Consider the following 19,132-nt stretch of genomic DNA (forward strand, 5'->3'; position numbering starts at 1 on the left):
TCCTTTTGTTGTTGTTGTTGTTGTTGTTAAAATAGAGTGAGAGGGAGAGAGAGAGAGAAAAACATCCACATGAAAGGGACACATCGAGTGGTTGCCACCCACACAACCCAACTAGGGCCGGGGACAAATTGCAACCAAGATACATGCCCTTAGTAGGAACCAAACCCGGGTCGCCTGGGACCGCAGGGCAATGCTCTAACCGCTGAGCCAAACCGGCCAGTGCAAGAAAAAAAATCTTATAGTTAACATCCTACTTAATAGTGAAAGACTAAAATTTTTTCTCCTATGATCAGGAACAAGAATAGGATGTCTGGTCTCACCATATCTATTCAATATTTTACTAAAGGACCTAGACCACACAATAAGGTAATTAAAATAAATAAAAGGGATACAGACTTTAAAGAAGGATGTAAAACTGCTTTTATTTGTAAATGATATAACTGTATGCATAGACAATTCTAAGGTACTGATAAAATAGCTACTAGGAACTAATAAGTGAATTTAGGATTCATGATCAATATATGAAAATCAGTTGTATTTCTGCATACTAGCAACAAACAACTGGACCATTAAATTTAAAATGCCAATTACTATAACATCAAGAAACATAAAATATTTAAGATAAAATTAACAAAACTGCACAAGACCTCTATGCTTAAATCTATAAAACATTACTGAGATAAATTAAATAAGATCTAAATAATGTAAAATATAATATATTCATGGATATATACCAAAATGTTGATACTCCCCAAATTACCTTCCTGATCAAAATAATAGAAGGCTTTTTAATAGAAATTGATAAGCTGATTCTAAAATTTAGGTAGAAAAACAAAGGACTCTGAATAGACAACAATTATTTTGAAAAGGAGCAATATTAAAGAAATCATGCTATTTCATTATAAAACTTATTACAAAATAACAGTAATCAAGAAAGTATGGGATTGGTGTAAGAAAAGATAAGTAAAACAATGGAAATAAATGGAAACAATTTCTATAAATTAAGTCTTCCGTAGGGAAAAAAACGTCTGAAATCCCAGATTTGATTTGAGGATATATAAAATATATTTATTTATTAATAATCTACATCCCCATTGTGCCTTTCACAGTTTGTGTATATAGTTGGTGTTCATTAAACATTTGTTGAATAAATGACCATCCTCAGTATACACACTAGAGTAGTAAGCCATTTGGCAGAGATTTAATTAATTCTCTGTGGTAAATTATATCATCCTGTTACTTGAAAATAATCTAGTGCCATTAAACACAACATAAGTAATTTACATATAAAAACTGACTATGTGCATATAACTTATAAAGGTGAAGTTACTAAAACTTTTTAAAATCTCATGTAATATACTTCTTATAGACCTCTTAAATATACAATTAAACAAAATGTAGTATACCATTGTGAGCTAAACTGAAGCCTTCTGGATAAGAGTACAGTATAGCCTGCAATATTTTTTTTCTCCTGAGATGGTACACTACATGCTCCCCTTCCCAGTATCAAGAGAATTACATTCAATGTGTCATACTATAGGCACTGCAAATAAACATTTCATAAAAACACATTATGGCCTGACCGGTGTGGCTCAGTGGTTGAGTGTTGACCCATGTACCAAGAGGTCACTGGTTCGATTCTAGGTCAGGTTGGAGCACATACCCAGGTTGTGGGCGCAGTCCCCAGTGGGGGGCATACTCAGGAGACAGCCAATCAATGTTCTCACTCATCAATGTTTCTCTCTCTCCTTTCCTCTAAAATCAATAAAGAAAAAAATATTTTTAAAAAAGAACACATTGATCGTTTATCTCATCTTCCGTAGAGGTCTCTTGTTCTTTGAGACTACATGGAGGGACCTGGAAAGTATCATCCTAAGTGAAACAAGCCAAACAGAGAAAGACAAGTTTCATATGATCTCACTTATTTGTGAAATATAATGAACATAACAGTCTGAGGAATGGGGTAGTCCCAGAGACACGGAAGTGGGGTACAGAATGACAATCCCCTAAAGAGGGGGGTGGTGGGGGAGAGATAAACCACAGAACTTATATGCATGTATGCATGAACAGTGAACATGGACAACAAACTGGGGAAAGGGCAGGGAGGGAGGGGGAGGGGGGAATCAGTGGGGGAAAAAGGAGAAACATCTGTAACAAAAATAATTAATAAAAAAGAGAACACATTGAACAAATTTTATCTATAAAACAACTTCAATTCAAATCCTTGTTAATTATTCTAATTTCACAGCACCATGCATCTCATTAGGTTTAGCCATTCATCTTAGCTCAAAAGGGCTTGAAGTTTTGTTCTAGAGGATCAACAAAGCTAATATAAAGCCAAGGAAAGACAGCAATAGATCATAATTCTGGCTTTTAACAATTATTCATCAAAGCTGGCACAGCACATAGGTGGAGTAGGCAGCTGTCTGTATGGTGTTAGTACTGAGATGTGTACATCACCACCTTCCTGTCCACTCCCACAACTGCAGCTGACATTGACACAGAATTTCTCACCCACAAGATTCATTCCCTTGCCTTAAGGGATTACCTCCAGAATTGCTCCATTAAAATGCAAATAAGTTATGTAGGAGGGGTGACACATTAACATACTCACAGTAATTATCTGCTGCTATCATCCTATTAGGATTAATTTATCAACTGTCCAGCAGAAATAAAAGTCCCGAGGATATCAAATGTAGGAAAGATACAATTTAATGTGGGTGGAAATAGGGTTGAGCTCAGGTGCCCAAGCCTATGTAGCACACCATACAGGGTTGGAGGATTTGACCAGCAAAGGAAAGCATTCACTCACTCAACCAGTAGTCTTCCATTGACTGCGTATAACATGACAGTCACTGTGCCAGTCACTAAGGCTAGGAACAAGAATAAATTCACTTTTAACCTCCCTCCTGGACACAGAAAATAATTCAGTGCCTGGAGTGAAAGAAAATGTGCCTCCCTCACAGAATTATGTTAAGGACTGAACATAATAATGCATGTTAAGTGCTTAATATAATGCCTGGCACAAAAAAAGAGCTCCAAAAATGGTTGCTGCTAATGATTATTATTAAATTGGTTGTGGTACCAATTCCAGTGTATGTGTGTGCGTGTGGCGGGGGGTGTTTCCCCACACCAGGAAGCAAATCTCTGGACACCAACTGTGTGTCCCACAAATCAATTCAATTTTGACTATTTACCTAGAGACAGCACCAAGTTCTACAGGTTAAGGGTTAAGTTCTGCAAGACTCCCCTCTCACCCTCATAAACCAGTGTCAAATCCAGGTTGTTACATGTGCTTCAAAGGGACTGTCAGGTTCCAAGGACGCCCCCCTCAGGTTGCATTGATTTGCTACAGTGGCTCAAAGAACTCAGAATGTTTTACTTTCTAGATCACCAGTTTATTATTATAACATGTGAGGTGGGAAGAAGGCAAAGATCTATTTCATTTCTACATAGGAATTTTGTATGGGACTAGCCCTGGATAAAGAGACATTCCTTACCCTTTCTGTGTCTTCCCTGAAATATATGAAATATATTTTCTTCAAAGTAACTATGCAGCAACCATCTCTTTTTCTTCCCAAAGGAGTGGCCAGTAGAGGGATTTCAGGCCATTCATAATGGGAGATGGCTAGGGTTAGAAGAGAACACATCTCATCACAGGGAAGGCTATGTACACTTAAGGCTGGTTCAGCTTTCTTCCTGTGGATCCACATTTTACTGAGTGTGTGAGTATTGTGAGCGTGTGAGGATTGTGTGTGTGTGTGTGTGTGTGTGTGTGTAACAAGGGAAGAATTCATGTAGCAAAGTAATTCTCATAATTATTTCTATCATAATTTTCAGATTTTTGTCAAATAATCAAAGGATTGATGGAAAAGGGGAATTTATTCCACTTATCCTCCTGCATCCATCTCCAACCCTGTCCCTGAATCTGGACCAATCATGAATAATTCAAGTGGAATAATACAAATGGTTCTAAATAAGTCAAATGCATGGCATCAACTTAGCTTTGCTGCTGGACTTGTTCTAACCTTGCAAACACTTTCAGTATTTCAGTATCTCCCTTTTACAATTAAGCCCCATCCTTGATCCTAATTCCAGGAACCCAGTCTCTGCCTTGCTTCTTTATAACACCAGTGACTAAAACTACAGTTTCCCTAGGGTATGGGTACTGTCTCCACTCCAGTCCTTTTGGGGAATGGAAATCTGGCTCCAAATCTCAGGCCCCATCATCTTCTGGTAGAGCTAGACCTGGCATTTAGTGGCTACCAGAATACCTAAATAGCTGCCATCGGCCTTCTATGATGCATGTAAACTTGGTTGTTGGGTTTTGCATTTATTGCTCAGTTTCTCTGAGGACAGTTACCTATATGTCTAGACTTCCTTGTTTTTACTCCCCACTGCCAATACCTTCCTGGATCTTTGTAATGCTCTGTCTAGTCCCTCTCTAGATCTGCCTGGCTTCCAGATTTTGGCCACTGTAGTTTGGGCTACCTTACTGCTGGTCATTTTCCAGTAATAATAGGCAGAGCTACTGATTTTTTCTCAATGCTACAACAAAAATTTTGTTTGTAATTGGTATAAACTAAGATTTGACAAACTCCCTCTTTTCTGCCTCCAACCTTCTCTGTCTATAGTGTTCAATAAATTTTTTAAAACAATAATATAGCATAGGAGAGAAAGCATCTCATTAAATAAATCAAGAAAATGTCAACCTACCTATCTCAAATTGAAAGAATTTTATGAAAAATATATTTGACTGCAGCCTTAGCTTTCTTACATTCATTCATAACAAGCTGTAAAGAATGGAAATGAACTCCTGCTTTATAAGGATGAATTATGGGCATGATTCAGTTAAAATTTTTACTTTTTCCTGAGATAGTCAATTATTCACCCAGTTGCCATAGTCCATATACTCAGAAGACTCATTGTGCATACCTATTATATAAGTCATATTCAAACATGCTTAACCTTTGATCATCCTGTTAATGTTAAGGAACAAAAAATATTTCATCAATGATAGTATATTAGCCAAAAACCTAGATTTCCTGAGCTTTGGGGATGCATCATTTGATGCTTTTACCCCACCCCCATACAAACATTTATTGAGCTGTGACAGTAGACAAAATATATACCAACCTAGGATAAGAAGCTATTTCTGAAAAATTTGGGTGCAAGGACAAAGTCAAATGAAAATTAAATACAGATAATTCACAAAGTTTGGATAAGCATATTTCCAACAAAAATAAAATTAACAAATATCCAAAACATTCATTAAGCAAAAAATCAAATTACAATATAATATAATATACATTATATAATTTTATTTTCCTAAAAGTGTGTATGTATGCATGTACATACACACACACACACACGCATGCACATATACAGCATCTCCGTTGCTGGGCTGTCACACTAGTCACACTTGAGACTCCAAGAAAGAGGTAGTACTAACATCCATGAGCACAAGAAGCAACATCAGTAAAAACAGTAACTTCTACTCAGAGAGTAAGTGCCTAGTATAGGCCTCATTTCATGAATGTTCTGATTGGCTTTGTTTAGATTTTACATTGGTAGGTAATCCATACCCTCCTGATTGTCAGGGTCTGTTATATTTATAATTCACAGAGTTATGCCTATTCAATTCTTCTGCATCAACTAATTTTACTTATTTGATTCATTAGCTCATGACACAATCAGTTCTTCAATGAAATTCACTGATTATTTCCTGCAACTGACCAAACCAGTCATTAGGTTTGTAAGGATTGTTATAGCTTATAACCAAGACACAATGGTTTAATCCACCTACAACAATTGAATGGAGTAGCTGCAACACAGACCACTTATTTGGAAGGGGGAAAAACACAAATCACTGTTCTTCTTCCAAAAAATAAACATGCCTTCATCGGTTTTTCTCAGTGGTTAGAGCATTGGCCTGCGGTCCAGACAGACCCGGTTTCAGTTCCTGCTAAGGGCCCTGGTTGGGTCGTGTGGGTGGCAGCCACTCGATGTGTCCCTTTCACGTTGATATTTCTCCCTCTCTCTCTCTCTCTCCCTCTCTCTCCCTCCCACTCTATCTGAACAAAAATAAAATAAAATAAAAACATAAGCTGAAATATATACATTTTATACTTTTAAAACTATGTGGAATATTTAAAAATATATAAAGTGTTTTTATAGAAAAGTATTTATGGGAGCTTTTCTATTTTAAACTAATAAGTGGACTATTAGTGAAATATGAGAATTATGCATATTCTTTAGAAAATGCAAGTTATAATCCTAAAGTATTACAATCATCTAATAGGTGCCTGATCTCCCAAATTCTTTAATCCTTCTCCATATTAACTTTTTGACCTAGTTTTTTGCAAACACTCTTAAGTCCCTGAAAATATTTTAGTATCATAAAAACCTATTTTATTCAGACTGCCCTATGTTAAAAACTATCTTACAGGTATATTTAGGTTCTGAGTAGTCCATATAACAACATATGCTTAATATGGCACTCCTGAAATAGAAATTCCAGCTGAAAGTCCAATTTTATTTTCTGAATTTCAGATTAGAAACCTAACAGCCACTTACCAACATACTCCATGTTAAATCAGGAGGGGATTTACTGATTCCATTACAGATAAAAGGCAAATAACATTTTAAAAAGTAAACCACTTCTATCCTTCCAGAATAATATAATTGCACTTTCAAATGAAATTCAATCCCATATTTCATTCATCATGAAAGTCTCACTTTCTCAGAAACCCCCTTATGGTAGGCAATATATACTCATCAAATAAACTACTTAAAGTTACAGCAGGCCAATCAATCATTTATCAGCTGAGCACTGACTGCGGCATTTTGGAGGATATGTAAGTGTATAAGGTATGGTCCTTCGCCATTTGGCCATTATAATCATGATGAAAAGATCTACCTGTATAAAAAATTTATCAACTAGCTTCCAGCATCTAGCACCTAGCCCCAAAGAAACTGAAGAGAAAAAGTAGTGAAAAATGATACTACAAGGAAAACTTTCAAGAAAGGATGGGATTTCAGTGGACTTTAAAGGATGGGTGGTTTGAAAAGCAGAGAAGTATTTAGATACCAGCTTAATTAAAGCACAAGGAAAGCTGCAGAAAAGAAAGAACATAACTTATTTATTAAGTAACTACCACGTCCAGGAAACATGGAAGGGATTTTATGAAAGGATAAGGCAAATTGGGGCCAGAGTATGGAAGGCTTAAATGCTAGATTAAGGAGTTTGAATTTGAGCCAATAGCAATTGTATTCCAAAGACTCTCCAAAGCACAGATTTAGCTGAGAGTGCCATTTGTCTATGGCCCTGAGATACAGTTAATTCAAACTCTTCAAGATGAATGAGCTGAATAATGGAGCAGAATATGGTAAGCATAATTAATTAAAGGAAGAGGCCTTTTAATTTTATGTTGGGTCCGGCCGGTGTGGTTCAGTGGTTGAGCATCGACCCATGCACCAAGAGGTTGCCAGTTCAATTCCCGGTCATGACACATGCCCAGGCTGTGGGCCTGAATCCCCAGTGGGAGGAATGCAGGAGGCGGTCAATCAATGTTCTCTCTCATTGATGTGTCTCTCTCTCTCTCACTTCCTCTTTCTCTAACATCAATAAATGAAAAAAAAAAAAAGATTTTTTTAATTTTATGTTGGGACAACTAGATGCTTCAACTATAGAAATGAAATCTAAATGGCAGCAAATAATTTGGATCACAGGAGAGTCCAATCCAGATTAAATAGGGTCCTCCTAAATCTCACTTTAAAACCAAATGTCAAGTATCAACAAACACAGATGTACATAATGATTTTGCTGTTTCATTACTTTGTATAATGAGAAATCTCAAAACAAAACATTATTCTTCAGAGACAAAAGGTCTCAGTTTAATGTATTTTAACATTACTGATATGCTCTCATCATGATTGCTTCCATTAATTTAGGTCAAGTGAACAATAAGAACTTTGACAATGTGCTCTGTCAAATGACAAAGTCTTACATTCCTTGGTATTTATTTAGTGTCAGGTGTGAGGCAGTGACTCTGGACACCAAAAGGAGACACAGAGGAGACCTGAACACAAATTGGGCTGTAATTTTCTATTTTAGATCTGATTACTTCCTTGCCCATTTTCAACATGGATAGTAAGGTTTGTCAAATAGAACAACTTCTGACCATTTTTTAAACCACTCTGAAAACCTCCATCTCCTAAAACACTCTGTTTTCATCTATGTACAAGGACAAGGCAATGATCCCTGAGTTTGTTTATTAACAGTATCAGTTATCCATGTTCATTTTAGAAGAGAGTAAGTTTTTTGATTGCTTCTTGTGTGATTCTGAATTATGGCTAATAACCATGTGACTTCAAACTGGAGAGTTTCATTTTAGAAAACAATGAGATTTCCCACAAATATTTTCCCTAAGTGCATTTCAGGTTGCTGCTAGTTCTTCAATGCAGCTCATTATGTTATTATTGTTATTTATTAATGTAATTTACATGATACTGGATAACATAAAAAAGTATAGTCTCCGACTTCAATAACTGTAATAGGATATAAACATTGGCTTCAAGGGGTTTGAAGTTGGAACAGAATTAAATAGAAAGCCACTAAGAGGATTCAAGGAATGAGCTTGGAAAGAGATCAAGATAATTTTAGCAGAAGTGTTCTACATAACCACCTAAATATAAGGCAACTGGGGTCCAAACTATGAAATCTGAACACAGGATTTGATTAAAGACATGAGAACAAGGATTTCCAAAGAACCAATAATAATAACAAGAGCAGCTAATGTTTATTAAGAATTTATGGCACGGCAGGCTCAATGGATAACTATTTTCCATGTATTCTCATTTAGTGTTCATATCATCTTATGAGACAGGTCTTATTATAATCATTTGACTTATGAAAAAAAAAGTTAGGCACAGAGAACTTGTTACTTAACTTTCCTAAGGTTACTTAACCTTCCTGAGGTTAAATACCCAGTTGAGGCTATAAGACTTGGTATACACTTTAACATATGCCTCCTGAGAACACAGCAATCATGAATTTATTTTTAACAACATAGCAAATTTATACAAACAAATGAGAATTATATTGTTCAAAGTAGTCACTGTAGGGAGTAATTTACTTATTAGACTACTGCAAACATTTCTGTAACTCTTCTTTAGTGATTCTGTTCTAAACTTGAAACACACTTGTGGGGATTTAGAACAAACCACCCAAATGTCCCAAATGTCCCTCAGTAGTATGTGGATTATTTTTAGCTAAAGGCAGCAGAGACCCTGTGGGCTGAAGAGAAACTTCTGCTCTCTCCCTAACTACCTAGATAAATTTAAATTAGGAGCCTGACCCATGATAAGAGTTATCACCAGAAATGATGTTTTTTAAAGATTTTTTAATTGATTTGTAGAAAGAGAAGAAGGGAGAGGGAGAGAGAGAGAGAGAAACATTGATGCACACACCTACCAGGCATTGAGCCAACAACCCGGGCATGTGCCCTGACCGGGAATTGAACCAGGACCTCTCAATCCATGGGACTAATGCTCAATTCACTGAGCCACACTAGCAAGGGAACCAGAAATGACTTTTTACCTATCTATATGGCAAGGTAAACTAGTAATTACTGAGCATGTGCTCTCCTTGCAGTGACCCTCTGAAGCCTCATGGTGCATTAACTCATCCCTAGCTCAGAATGTCTTATATACCCATGCTCCCTTTCTATCTCTAAATATCTCTTGTATGTGAGGTCTCTGCCTCTCTCGTGTATGTGGGGTTTTCATACATATGCATGTATTAAATTTAGTTATTTTCTCTTGCTAATCTGTCTCATGTCTATTTGATTATCAGACCAACCAAAAGAACCTTGAGAGTAGAGGAAACTTTGTTCCTCCCCCACACACCCTTATCTTTTTTTCTTTTTGAATGTTTTCATTGATTTTTATAGGGAGAGGGAGAGATAGATAGAAACATCAGTGAGAGAGAAACATCGATTGGCTGCCTCTCTGCATAGCCCCTACTGGGGATTGAGCCAGCAATCTGGGCATATGCCCTGATGGGGAATCAAACTAGAGACCTCTTGGTGTGTGGGTCTATGCTCAATCCATTGAGCCACACCAGCCAAGCTACCTTATCTTATTCACTAGTAGAAATCTGTTTTTGCGGTTAAATTTAAATCTTGTAAATACTTTTAAAACAAGTTGGAATAAAGTATGTCAAATGAAGTGTGTTATCAAGCTAGGTAATTTCATTTGGAATCACAAATATGATGTGACATGAGATTTAATTTTTTCTCTGAAAGCATACCCCCCAAATTCTGGAACAATGGCAGTACCTCTACAATCATTCATGACTTCCCTAGAAGAAAGCTTAACTCTATAAATTCTGCTTCTAGTATGTGTGTTCATATTAAAATGTAAATGCTGTTTATATTGAAATTCAGAGGTTATACATTTTATATAACATATTTTATGTAAAATCATTAGAGAATAATATTTCTACATATGAGCTATCCAGGCACAGATACATTATAAGCACTACAGCTACTCAAACAAGGACTACAGAGTAGTTGCCAATGGCTTCATGGAAAAAAAGTAGAGATGGCCTGGGTTTGAAGAAATAGCTAAATTTCAATAAGTAAGGGAAAAGATCTTCCATGTAGTGTAGAGGAATCTTACTTGATTAGCTAATAAAAGTAGATTTGAAAAATATTCCAATCTATATGAAATAGCAGCCCTCTTAAAACCCATTTTTAAACCAAACACCAACAAAAGCAGATGTTAATATTAGGGAACAATGAGAGACAAACATAGATAGCATGGTGAACCTAGATTATAGGGGGAGGGGTTATCTAATGAATGCTAGCTGGGGAGTCTGAACAAGTTAGCCTATTATCTCTTACACCTATGATTTTGTAACCTCAAGAATCTGTCAAAGCCCACTAATAAATGTCTTGCTCTACAAAGGCAATTTAAGAACAGAAAATAAAAGTAACATAGATACTTCAAATTCTCTCTCCCTTGAGCAAAGGCCCTCCCACTGACCTTGCTTTAAAGACAGGGTAAGCTGGCAAGAACTGAAAGGGGCCATTAGCAGTGTAAGATAAACTTTTAGAGATGCTTTATTGTCTTTCAAAAGAACAGATTTTCTGGTGGAATTCAGTAAGTGCAGAGAATTCTTTTTACCAAGTATGAGCTTTCTGGTCATTGGATCATTATTTTCTAGATAAAACAGAGTCCTAACAACTCCTTCTTATTTTATTAATTAAAGTAAATACTTGTTTACATTACTCTACAGCAAATCTTTAAAACGTAAAATAATAATGAATCTCATTTTTCAGTGCATTATAAATCATATTAGTAACTTCTGGTGCTCTCCATGTTTAATAGGTGATAGTTTATTATTCATGTTCAGCATAAACTAAGTCACTAAAATTACAAATTTATAAGTAAGCTACAAAAGTTATGCTTGTCTTCAAGATTATGGTTTTAATAATTGAAATTACTATCTGACCTGGAGCAAAAGAAAATGTTGGAAACTTGAAAGTTCATCTGAAATTCATGGTTGAGAAAGACAAGTCTCTGAACCCTGGCACCATCTTTTTATTTATGTCAGGATGGAAAAACTGGTAAATGAGCAAAGAAAATTTACATTGTTTTGTGGTACTTAAATTTCTGGAATTGCTTTGGAAGCATATTTTTCAAAATGCAAATGTTCTAAATATGAGAGGAGAGTTAGACCCCGGCATAAACAGAAGAGGTATGACTTAATATCAAAATAATGTCTTTTTTTTTTTGTACTGAGTGATAAACTGTATGGAAAATTCTAAACTCTGTTTGAGCCTACGTTTTTCACATATAATGAGAAGTGACTATGTACATATTATATTTGTTGCAGTCAAATTATTTTTTGGTGGTCATCAAGCCCAACCATTTGAGATGTATATTCTTAAATAAAACCTTTTTCAAACTCATCTTGAGCTGCTGACTCTAGGAGGTTGAGGTTCTTGTTTCTAGTTTTTGAGGCTTCCAAAGGCTTTTAATCACAACCAAAAACAGACTGACTCCTATGGAATTCAATTTACTGTAGTTGAATGAAATTGCTCCCTTCCCCTCACCCACTTGTTTCAATTAAAATTAGTATCTTGACTAAATTCCAAAGGAGGTTTTGCTTACAACAAGCCTGCCAAGGGCTTTCCCAGTATCCTATGAGAGTGTACTGTAAACATTCCATTAGTACATGTCTATTTTTATTTTTCTGTGTGTCTTAATTTTTTTTCCAATTCTGCTTAAATTTTAAAGATCCTTGTACATATACATTGATGGGATAAAGGAAGGGGTCCAAGCACTAGAAATAACGTGGATTAGCTAAAATACCCTTCCTAGTTTACCATGCAAGCTAATAGGAAGCAGGGCACACCATAGTTAATTACCTTTTATTATCTTCTCTGGTCCCACAGTGCCCTTACCATATGAGATGGGTCTTCTACTTGGCTGACTGTGTCTGGTGAGAGTCATTGAGAGAAATGATAATCTTAGGACTACATATATCTAGATCTCAGTTTCTTCATCTGTAAAATAAGAGAGTTTGAACTAAATGATCTCCAAGTTATTTTCCCTGCTTTAACTCTCTATAATTCAACTCTCTTTGAATCTGCTCCATGAATTGAATTAATAATGTACAAACATGTAGAAAATTATATTCAACAAAAAATGATAAGCACTGAGAAAATAAAGAAATCTAAGAGTCTAGTTAGGGAGATAAAATATATTCATATAAGGATACATAACTATGCAGGGTAGGAAAAGGCTATGTATCAAAATCAGAGGCATGGGTGCAAAGAGTAGAATCCCTAAACTCCAACCCCAACCAATCCACATTGGACAGGGAAGTAAGCAAAAATATAAACTTTCATTGTGTGTTTATCTACTGTGATTTGAGGTTTTTTGTTACAGCACTATTATTTGCCCTAACTTTGTGTGTATATATATTTATGTCTACCTCTACCTCTACCTTTACTTCTATCTCTGTCTGTCTAGGAGATTACACCCACACATACACTACACACTGCATGTCAAAAGATGAGAACTCTAAATACTTCTTATCATAAAGGTTCATATGACCTCAGATTGACAAAATTTATTACACCTGGGGAATATTAGCTATTAGATTTTCTTCCCGCCTAGACTATAAAACCCAGGAAGACAGGAGTCATGTCTTTTTTATTCAGGATACCATCCTCACCACCTAATGCCTGGAACATGGTAGATGTCTACTACATATTTGTTTAGTGGATACACGAAGACTTATAGTACATAGTGCTTCTCACCTAGGCTCCTACAGCACCTTGTCCTTGCACTATCATTGCATGCATCACTATATATTGTAATCACTATACTATATTGTCTCTCTCCTTTAGAGGGAAATGTGTTCAATAAATATTTGTTTAATCAAGGGCTGAACTAGGTGAATTTCTTTTAATACTGTAAGTAGAGAATGTGTTCTGGAGCCAACAAAAGAATTTTGGGGTTGTATACATAAAGGCCCTCAGTTAGACCTGTTCTTTAAGTCACTTTCTTTCCACTGAGTGATTGAGGGCCCCTTTCTCCTTAAGCCAAAGCTGAACTGCCTTGGTACCCCTAAATCTTCTGAACCATGTCCCTGTTCATCACAAACTTGCCTTTAATCTGACCTAGGCTGAAAACCCGATCTCCTGGCAGAGGTCCCAATATCAAAAGAATGCTAGTGACCAAGGACTGAAGGTTAGGGAAAATGGAAGAGATGTTGACCAAAGGGTACACTTTCAGTTGTAAGATGAATAAAGTCTGGAGATCTAATGTACAACATGGTGAAGACTATTAACAATTCTCTAGTGTGTACTTGAAATTTTCAAAGAGAAGGAATCTTAACTGTTCTCACCACACAAAGAAAGGTAACTTAGTGAGGTAGTGAATGTGTTAATTAGCTTGATGGTACCCCTTAAATATACAGTTTTAATTTGCCAAATATAGCACAATAAAGCTAAAAACTCTAGCCTCAATATTTTTTGCTGTACAACTGACTACAAAAGCACACACTTCCCAAATGGATTTTAGTTATAAAACATTTCATAGAGATTTAGATGAAAATCAAGCAAAAGAAAAAAAAAAATGGATCATTTAAATAACACTGCTCCCTCATTTTTTATTCTTACCAGACTCTGTTGTTTCAACTGCCAGATAGAGACTCAGAAAATTAAAATGGTCTTTTCTTTACTAACCCAAGTGATTCTATTAATTCATTAAGGGATCTTATGGTTTCTACAGCCCAGTTCTTCATAGACTGACTTAACTTTTGACTGTTCCAAGACATTTGTTTAATGGGACCAGAAATTTATCACAGTACTAAATGCACAAGAATTGAATACATTAAAAGTAGGCAGGACACAGCCACACAAAATCTATGGGAGGCAGCAAAAGCAGTTCTGAGAGGGAAGTTCATAACATAACAGGCCTACCTCAAGAAACATGAAAAATTTATAATTGACTATATAACCTCACAACTTAAAGAACTAGAAAACAAACAAAAAGAAAAATCCTGAGCAAGTAAAAGAAAGAACATAGTAAAAATCAGAGCAGAAATAAATGGAATAGAGATTTAAAAAATAAATAAATAAAAGGATCAATGAAACAAAGAGCTGGTTTTGTGAAAAGATAAACAAAATTGATGGACCCTTTGCTAGACTCACCAAGAAACAAAGGGAGAGAACCCAAATACACAAAACGAGGAATGAAAGAGAAGTAACAATTGACACCACAGAAATACAAAAGATTGTTAACAAATACTATGAACAATTATATGGCAACAAATTTGACAATCTAAGTGAAATGAACGAATTTCTAGAAACACATAGTCTCCCAAAACTGAACTGGGAAGAGATAGAAAACTTGAACAGACCAATAACAACTAAAGAAATTGAAGATGTGATCAAAACTCTTTCAGCAAACAAAAGCCCAGGCCTAGATGGCTTCACCGGGGAGTTTTACCAAACATTCACAGAAGAACTAACACCGATTTTCCTAAACTTATTTCATAAAATTCAAGAAGAAGGAAGACTCCCAAACTTGTTTTATGAGGCCAGCATAATTCTAATTCCAAAACCAAAAAAGACACTACAAAGAAAGAGAACTGCAAGCCAATATCCTTGATGAACATAGATGCCAAATTGTGAACAAAATACTAGCAAATCAAATCCAGCAATACAGTAAAAAAAAAATTATTCACCATGACCAAGTGGGATTTATCCCAGGGATGCAAGGCTGGTACAATATTTACAAATCAATAAATGTGATACACCACATAAACAAATTGAAAGATAGAAATCATATGGTCATATCAACAGACACTGAAAAACCATTATACAAAATCCAGCACCTATTTCTGATAAAAATGCTTAGCAATGTGAGAATGGAGAGATCATATCTCAACATAATAAAGGCCATATATGAAAAATTTGCAGCCAATATCATACTCAATGAGCAAACACAGAAAGCATTTCCCTTAAGAACAGGGACAAGACAGGGATGCCCACTTTCACCACTCTTATTTAACATAGTACTGGAAGTCTTAGCCACAGCAATGAGAAATGAAGAAAAAATAAAAGGGATTAAAATGGGAAAGGAGAAAGTGAAACTGTCATTATTTGCAGATGACATGAAATTATACATAGAAAACCCTAAAGACTCCATAAAAAAATCTGCTACATTAAATAAACAAATTTGGGAAGGTAGCAAAATACAAAATAAACATCAAGAAATTGATGGCATTCTTATACACCAATAATTAACTCACAATAAAAGAAACTAAAAAAAATCTATTTACCATTACAGCAAAAAAGTTAAGATACCTAGGACTAAACTTAACCAAAAAAGTAAAGGAACTATTTGCAGAAAACTACAGGTCATTAAAAAAATAAATAAAGGGAGATATAAAAAAGTGGAAGCACATACCTTGTTCATGGATTGGAAGAATTAACATCATTAAAATGTCCATACTACCCAAAGCAATCTACAGATTCAATGCAATCCCCATCAAAACATCAACAACATATTTCAAAGAACTAGAACAAATACATTCAAAGTTCATATGCAACCAAAAAAGACCCTGAATAGCCATAGCAACCTTGAAAAAAAAAAAAAGGGAAAAGCAGGTGGGATCATAATACTGGACATCAGGTTATACAACAAAGCTACTATAATCAAAACAGGCTCATACTGGCACAAGAAAAGGCATATAGATCAATGGAAGAGAACAGAAATTGACCCAAAACATTATGCTCAATTAATATTTGACAAATGTGGCAAGAGCATACAATGGGGTAAAGACAGCCTCTTTAACACATGGTGTTGGGAAAATTGGACAACTACATGCAAAAAAAATAAAACTAGACCATCAAATTACACCCTACACAAGAACAAACTCAAAATGGACAAAAGACTTAAATGTGACTTGTGAATCCATAAAAATCCTAGAAGAAAATGTAGGCAACAAAATTTCAGACATCATATGCAGCAGAATTTCCACTGATAATCATCTAAGGCAACAGAAGTAAAGGATAAAATGAACGCATGGGAGTACATCAAACTAAAAAGCTTCTGCACAGCAAAAGAAACAACCATAAAAATGGAAAGGGAACCCACTGTATGGGAAAGAATAATCGCCAATGATACATCAGAATATATGGAGTGCTCATACAACTCAACAAAACCAGAACAAAGAACGCAATTAAAAAATGGACACAAGAGGTCCCGAGGCTGTGGCGGTGGCAGCGGTGGCAGAGGTGGCGCCAAGGTAGGAGCTGGTGTTTGCTGAGGGCCAGAACCTGAAGGCGGTGCTGTGCCAGTGCTGCGGCTCGCGAGTGCTACAGCCGGGACCGCACTCTTCTCCTGCCGGCAGCTCTTTCTGCCCTCCATGAGGAAGAAGCCAGCCCTGGCTGACGGCAGCAGCCCCATGGCGACCTCCTCCAGGAGCACTGGCTGGTAGAGGACATGTTCATGTTTGAGAACGTGGGCAACATCAAGTTCACCAAGGATGTGGGCAACATCAAGTTCCTGGTCTGCGCAGACTGTGAGATTGGACCAATCGGCTGGCATTGCCTAGATGACAGGAAGAGTTTCTATGTGGCCTTGGAACGGGTTTCCCAGGAGTAACAGGAGAGGGGGCTCAGCTCCACCCCAAGTACAAGAGCTGCTGCTCACAGGAAGTGGTATCTAACCTGGTGTAATGTTTCTGCTGCTGCTTCTGTGTCTTAATCACAAGTACCGATGCGTCCAGCGGAGCATGCAGAGGTTAACCCCGCTTCCTAGATCCTCACATGCGTCCTCTCGCCTACTACTCTGTGTCACATCTCCTAAGCTCCCTCTCCCCCAGGTTAGGACACTGGCACACGTCCACACATCTCACCTGCCATCTGCTGGGCTCTTCTGCCTGGGGCTCCCTCACTGCCTGCTCTGGAAGAGCGTTACCCCCTGCAGCCACGGTGACGCATGACGTGATGCTCGTGTGCTCACCGTTGAAGCTCCACCTTTTCCTCTCGTTTACGAAAGCACACAGGTGTCTGAGAGTGACTGTTGTGTGGCTCGATTCACAGGAACTTACTCTTTTTAAGAGTATAGCACTCACAAGCTCTTGTGTTTGAGCTGCTCATCTGAAACACTGCCAGGCACCTCTGTGCCAGGTGTGAGAGCCTCGGCTCTCGGCTGACAGACCTTTCCTCGTGGAGATGAGTGTGGCCCCTTTTCCCTTCGAACCCTGATGAGCTGTACCGAGAATCAGATTTTCACACCCATCGGGAGCCCCCCAAGGAAAGCTCAGCCTGGGGTTTCCCCAGGATCTCCTGGAGGATGTGGGGCAAAGGAGGAATGGCCGTGGCCATATGACCCAGGAGTTTGCAGGTGTGTCTTATCTGAACAAGTCAGTGCTTCCTTTGTTCTCAGGAAAGATTTTCTCGTGGGTAATGTCATTTACTGAGCCTGCTGGGCATGGTTCTCGGAAGTTTTGGTTCATGTGGAATCTACACCAGTCCAGAACACTAACCCCGTCTGATGCCTCTGCTGCTGCTGCAGACATGGGGCTGCTTGAACAGCGCATGTCAGCCCTGTTCCAGAGGACCTGTGCTGTCTGTCACTTCTCTTCTGAAATGACTTACCAGAGGGATCTGTGTAACCAGGTCCAGGTGTCCTTCCCACACCCCACCTCGATCCAGGACACCTAGCATTGCAGCAGGACTGACTAGAGACATGGCACTCTGCAGTCTGTCTGCTCCCCTTTTCCCACAGCTCACTCTAAGGACTCCCAAACTAATGTGTGGGCCTGGGCAGGCTTTGCAACCAGCCTACTTTCTCCATCCCTGGTCAGAGCTCCATTGAGCTCTGGCAGAAATGAGAGAACTGTTTTCCAGACCAGTGGTCCAGAGGCCATGATTATGGCCTTTGTGGAAAAATAGCTGTGAGCATTATCCACTCAAGTCAGAACTACCAAGCCAAGTAGGTGCCTCTGGGGCCAGCGGCCCCTCCCAGCACAGCCAAGAAGGCAAAGCCTTTTCTAAAACTAGGCTTTGACTTTTCTTTCCCTTTTTAATCACAGAAATAGTACACATTCATTGCAGAAAAGTACAAAAGTGGGTATAAAGACTTTTTTTAATTCCTTGTATTTCCACCATCTAGAGATTGCAGTGATGATGTGTTTTCTGTGTGTATATACACGTGTGTTTTTAAAACAAACATGAGCTCAGACTGTTCTTGTTTATAACTTGCTTTTTCCATTTGACAACATGCTGGCTTCTCCCGAGTGTAGCTATTCCCATATGTAAGCCTTGTTTTTAGTGTGCCCTTGTATTTGTGTTTATTTAAACAATCCACTGTTAGGCTGTCTCTAGTTCCTTATAGACAATGTGACAACGTGCAGCCTTGTGATTAAATCTGGACGCACATTCCTAGTTGTTTCCTCGGGGCAGAAAGTGGGATTGCAGAGAGTACTGCTTACCTCCATGGGAACACAGACTTGCTTCTCTGAACCTTTCTGACACTGGGTATCATTGAAAGACTTTGGCCCTGGCCGGGTAGGTCAGTTGGTTAGCGTTGTCCAGAT

At 37.5% G+C, this 19,132-nt stretch overlaps 1 pseudogene; it reads left to right on the top strand.

The window, feature by feature from the left end:
- The window catches only part of LOC118635310, a 32,716-nt pseudogene extending 15,458 nt beyond the window's left edge, over window positions 1–17,258 (top strand).
- The last annotated feature ends 1,874 nt before the right edge of the window (window positions 17,259–19,132 follow it).

This window comes from Molossus molossus, unplaced genomic scaffold (genome assembly GCF_014108415.1).
Source record: "Molossus molossus isolate mMolMol1 unplaced genomic scaffold, mMolMol1.p scaffold_m16_p_2, whole genome shotgun sequence".
Taxonomy (NCBI): Eukaryota; Metazoa; Chordata; class Mammalia; order Chiroptera; family Molossidae; genus Molossus; species Molossus molossus.